Source organism: Chenopodium album, chromosome 25 (assembly GCF_948465745.1).
Source record: "Chenopodium album chromosome 25, dcCheAlbu1.1, whole genome shotgun sequence".
In the NCBI taxonomy this organism is placed as follows: domain Eukaryota; kingdom Viridiplantae; phylum Streptophyta; class Magnoliopsida; order Caryophyllales; family Amaranthaceae; genus Chenopodium; species Chenopodium album.
The window spans coordinates 8,634,026-8,640,025 of NC_137858.1; the positions used below are offsets into that span (position 1 = coordinate 8,634,026).

At 31.7% G+C, this 6,000-nt stretch overlaps 1 long non-coding RNA gene across 1 annotated transcript; it reads left to right on the forward strand.

Annotated features, from left to right (window-relative positions):
- The first annotated feature begins 2,002 nt into the window (after nucleotides 1-2,002).
- On the forward strand, nucleotides 2,003-5,632 carry LOC145615261 (uncharacterized). Its single transcript, XR_014107253.1, has 2 exons — nucleotides 2,003-2,552; nucleotides 5,050-5,632. It is a non-coding gene; the product is annotated as an uncharacterized LOC145615261 (long non-coding RNA).
- The last annotated feature ends 368 nt before the right edge of the window (nucleotides 5,633-6,000 follow it).

Consider the following 6,000-nt stretch of genomic DNA (forward strand, 5'->3'; position numbering starts at 1 on the left):
GTTGTATGACTTTTTAACACATAGTTACTTGTTTTTGTGGACCTAATTAATACGAATTATTAAGTAAAAGTGTAATCTTCCTAATTTTCCTAACTCGATATGAATTTTAAAAACTTGGTTTGACAAGTTAAAAGGAAGGTTTAGGAAGGGATCATAATTGTATGTACAACCTATTAACCTCCTCGTAGAAGATTGATGAAGCAAAATTGATTATGATCTTAATGTAATCTCAGTGTTTTTTCATATATCTAATACGAGTATTGTTTATATTTTAGTAATCCATACATTTTTACCTCACACATGTCTAATGCCAAATTTGTTACTTAAAACCTGAGATTGATTTCAAAACACATCAATATCAATTCATTGCATCACCTTATCGACCCCTCGTGCAACTATAATATAATACGAAATAGAAAATAATTACAAGTAATTAATACAGAGTAGATTTTTAAGAAGTTAAAGATAAACAGAGTATTCACCTAACAACTATAAGTGGACTCAACAATACAAAGTGGTAAAATGATTTATTGTAGTGTCAGTTTAACAATAATATATCTGAAAATATAATGGGCAAAAAATAGCAGTTCAAAAGGGTAAGTACATAAAATAAATGTAGAACATGGGGTGAAATTAGTTAATTAAAGCATGTTGGCATGAAGCACGGAAAGAACGTGGTTGAAGTGAAAATGAATTTGGGGATTAATGAAGATTAATTAATTGAGTATAAATTTGATGAAATATTGTTAAATACTTGGTATTTACTACTCGTGGTAGTTTGAATGGTCTAGTGGTACTAGTATGAGCCTATGAGGTGGAGCAGAAGTAAGAGGTAAAGTTTGACCAATGTTTATTGTTTGAAGCAACAGTAAACTAAAGTACTCTGTAATCTGTATTCCATGCTGCAGTCAAATGATCAAACATCTTCATCTTTTTTCGTGCTCTTTTGACCTTCTTTTCTTTTTCTGAAAGTACTACATCGTTTATTTATACGGAGTGAGTAGAGATAGACACTCTCCTTGTTTCTAAATACCAAGTATAGTGCATGTATTCTACGAGTATGATAGTCAAGTGACAAAATTTGTACCGGTTAATGTTAAAGTATATTATATCACATAATATATGTAAGCATCCCACATTGATAAGAATGTCAAATACTTTAAGGTTAAGGGGCTAAATTCTAAGTTTCTATTGTGAGGGTGCGGCCTAGACCCGTATATAACATAGATACAGAAATTAGGTTGGGTTGAGTTGTGATCTAGATCAGTATTATGGACAACTCATATATGAGGGGAAGTGTTGAGCCCATGAGCAAACTTACATACTCGTATAAGTGAAAGTATTGCCCCACATTAAAAGAGTAATTAAAGTGAAAGTTGTGTCCACTTAATCTGTTTTCACATTACCAAGTAAGAGACTTCAATTTACCACACATTTTTATTTTGGACATATGAAGGTGTACGTTGTAAGAGATTTGACGTATTAAAGGAATTAGGAAAATATAATGTTTGAGATTTATTTCTATATTATACTCCATATTAATTAGGATACTATTAATCCACTATGATTCAACGTACATTACAACTAGCTAACAAAACAAAATCACATAAAGTTACAAGAACATAAATAACGTTTAAAACAAAAGAACATGAACTCGAAGTCTCCAACCACTAGACTATGGGCCTGTTTCATTGACTGAACTCAGCTGAACTGAACTGAAGAACTAAACTGAACTAAGCTGAGCTGAACTGAAATGAATATTTTATTATAGAAGAAAATTAGGAACGGAATTGAACTAAACTGAACTGAGCTGAGCTGAGCTGAACTGAACTAAATTTCAACGTATGAGAACAGGCCCTAACTTCGATTCTCAAACATATACTTGTATTTAGGAATCAATGAATGGTATAGTATCGAATAAAGTACACGTATATAATAACACCGTATATAAACGTTAGTACAAAAATGAACATATTAGCCAACATTGGCTAACATACACAACACTTTATGCTCCTTTTAAGCTCATCATCTTTTCTCACACATACATTTATTATTATTCTCCTTCTTCCTTCCTCAATACCATATCATCTCATCTTTTCTCTCTCTCTCTCCTTCACCCCAATTCCACCAATTTACCACCAACCAAACACTCCCTTATTCTCTCTCCTCCTTCAAAATGAATGAAACAACTTACAAAGAACAACATGGTTCTTCATCTTGTTATTTCCACCCTAAAGAATTTATCTTAGGAGTTTGTCATCTTTGTCTTAATGAAAGACTCCTCATTTTAGCAGCCAAACAAGGTGCTAATAAATCCACTAAATATGATTATGATTATTTTAAGAGTAGTAATAACTCTTTTAATAATAAAAATTATCATAATAATAATAATAAGGCTAAATCGTATGTTAGTCTCCCTAAAATATTTGCCATTGCTTCGTTTTTTAATCCGAGAGATAATTTCCGCCACCGCTGCCGCCGTAGCCGCCACCGTGAGTCTCACCGGCAAGATGTGTTTGATGATGTTGATGCTACTTCTACTAGTTTAGAAGGTATATAATCTTCTTGTTTATTTTATTATGTTTCTTTTTATATATATAATAATGTTCTAACAACTATCATGTGATTTTTTTTTTAATTTTTTTTTCAAATAATTGATTTTAGGAAAGGGTGCCTGAGTAGATAATAATTTAATTTTTTTAATGAGAAATTGTCGTTTTCTTTTGCTGGATGAAAATGTCATTTTTTTTCAATCGGTGGAGTCATGGGTAATTTTTCATAAATAGACGTAGACAGAATTTAATCTCATGTTTTTAATATTATTGTGCCTGTAATTTTAAACAACTAAACTAGTCAAGCTTGTTAAGTCGTGAGCAACTAAATCACTAATTTCTCTGTTTTGAATTATGTGAGCTGAATTCTGAAATACATTGGGTATTTGGGTATAATTTAGTATTATTGCATTACTCATGTAAAGTACACTAATAAAACTATGTTAGGAGAGTAATTCCAAATTGACATTATTGTAAAGAGTTGTATAAAAAATTTTCAGTTCCTTTTTGGTGCAGCAGGCCACACCATGTGGCCTGCTGCTAAGTCAATAAAAATAATGGAAGTTACTGGTATTGTCAAGGTTACTTGTATTTTTCAGGTGTTACTTGTATTTTTTTTTTCAGGAGTTACTTGTATGATTACTTATTTAAGGGTTACTTATTATTTTGTTTTTTCAAGAGTTATTTGTATGGATTACTTATTAAGGGGTTACTTTTTTTTTTTTTTTTTTTTTTCAGGAGTTATTAATTACTTGTATTTTTTTAGGGGTTACTTGTTTTTTTTTAAGGGGTTACTTGTATGGTTTACTTATTCAGGGGTTACTTGTATGAGTTAATTCAAGAGTTACTTGTATGATTAATTATTCAAGGGTCACTTATATGAGTTACTAGCTTATTTAAGGGTTACTTGTATGCATGGGTTACTTGTATGAGTTACTTATTCAAGGTTACTTGTATGAGTTACTCGTTCAAGAGTTGTTTGTACGTATGCCCTATACCAAACCAGTAACACCCTACAAGTAACCCCGACCAAAATTAGTAACACCCTACAAGTAACCCCTGACCAAAACCAGTAACATCGTACAAGTAACTCTTGAAAAAAAAAATTGTATTCTGGGTTACTTGTTTCAATTCTGGAGTTACTTGTATGGAACACTTGAATGGGTTGAGTAACCCCAGATCAAAATCTCGTACCAAACCAATAACACCCTACAAGTAACCCCTGACCAAAACTAGTAACACGTATACAAGTAACCCCATAATACAAGTAATACCTACAAGTAACCCCTGACAAAACCAGTAACACCCATACAAGTAACCCCAGAATACAGGTAACACCTACAAGTAACCCCTGACAAAACCAGTAACACCCATACAAGTAACCCCAGAAACAAGTAACACCTATAGTAACACCATACAAGTAACCCCTGTCGCACCATGTGGCCAGCCGCATACAAAAATTTGTGAAAAATTTTAAATGACATGAATTATATGAAAAAAAAAAAATATTTAAAGTGACTCCGTTTGATGAATGAGAAAAAATAAAATAAAATAAAATAAAAAATACTTGGTTTACTTTAAACTCCGTTTTTGATTTCAAGATATATCTCACTATTTGTCCGACAATATCACAATACCACGTCTTGCACCGGATTTCTTATCTTTTGTAAAATACCGTAGATTTTTTTGCTATCGATAATGTGGCGAGAATTTTCATAGTACAACCGGTTATATTATGCACATGGAACTATTCGTACTACCTTAGCTTACTACTCTGTAGTAATTTGACCTCTCTAGATTAGCAAACGTGTAAAAATTAGTCTTAGTTGTACCATCTATGATCTATCAGATTATCTAGTTGTACAATAGGAACATAATTGGACGATAAATGAAAATTAAGGTGCCTAATATATATTGATGTAACAACAGCAAAAAAATGTCGCACCTAACCACAATAAAGAGGTTGTAGTCGTTGATTGTTGAGAATCTATTCCTAATTTCTGGTATAATATATGATTGGTTATAATATAACTGCCTTAAACCTAATTTCAACCAGAGTCAATGATGCCTAATTATTTATAGAATCATGAATTCTGCTTGTTAGTAGTATACAATGATTATTATTTAGTTCTTGTGTACAAGTATACAATAGAAGCAATGTGTAGTAGAATCATACATTTTTTCGCTTTGAAGTTACTCATTTGTAGTTATGTAGCTGTATGTATTGATGAAAATCAAAACAAGCCAATCACATTTTCAAAGCAAATCGCGTTCTCATCAATAAAAATCGTGCTAAAGTTACTTGTAAAAATCACGTTCTTTTCTACTCGGTACCCTTTAAATTGGCTTTATTATTTATTACACAAAGTTACTTGTACTACTACGGAGTATAATTTATTAGCCGTATTAAAAAATTGTACTCGTATAGTTTATCTTTATACTCGATCAGCATTTATTAAATAATTAATGTATTTCCCTACCTTTTTTTGACCAATAGAGGATGATTCATTTATATCAATCAAGTTTGGGGACAATGGAGTAGCATCATGGGACAAGACTAGCAGTAGTGTGACAAAGGTGTCACTAGAGCAACATTGCAGCTTGTCTTGGGGTGGTCAAACCACAGTCAAAGATGCTACAATCAAGGGCACTGATTGTAATAATAGCAACAAAAGTGTGGTGGAGCATGCCAAGCCTCGAGGGGCGGTGTCGATGAGGTGGCGAAAGCGGATCGGGCAGTTATTACAGGTCATAAGATGGAAGAAATCTAGCAATGCCACCAATGTTGGAGGAAATAATGTTAATAAGGTGGTTGAAGGTGTGAAGGTAGTGAGGAATAATAAAGGTTGGATTAGGACATTAAAGAGCAAGACCAAGGAATGAAATAATATCAATAGATCATTATAGTTTTTGGAATTTATTTTTCTTATTTTTCTTTTGGTGTGATTTTTGGGATTAATGTGATTATAAAAGATAAAGGATATGGTATAGTTTTATACTATGATTTGATGTACTTGGAAGTTTTATTATTGTCATGATTTCATGATAATCTATAATGTGATGTCACATTTTATTCTGTATATCTTACTTAATAGTCACTACTCACAAAGTCACAAGTCAATATACAAAGACTCATTTTACTACTAATCTAAGCTACTGACATTATACACTTTATTATTCCATAAAAATAAAAAAATAAAATAAAATAATAAAAAAATAAAAAAAAGAAGAAGAATAAGAAGATTATCAGGACTGTCAATGAATCTTGGACATTAAGCAACATTATTATATAATTAGTCTATCAGGTTGCTTAAATATCAAGTTCATTGACCAATTGTTTTCTAAAAATTTAGGTTTGAATAGTCGTCATCTTTTTTTTTTTTTTTTTAATGGTAAGGAGAAGGACCCTAATCGAACCTCAACCCCCACGGTTTTTTTGGTCCGATAT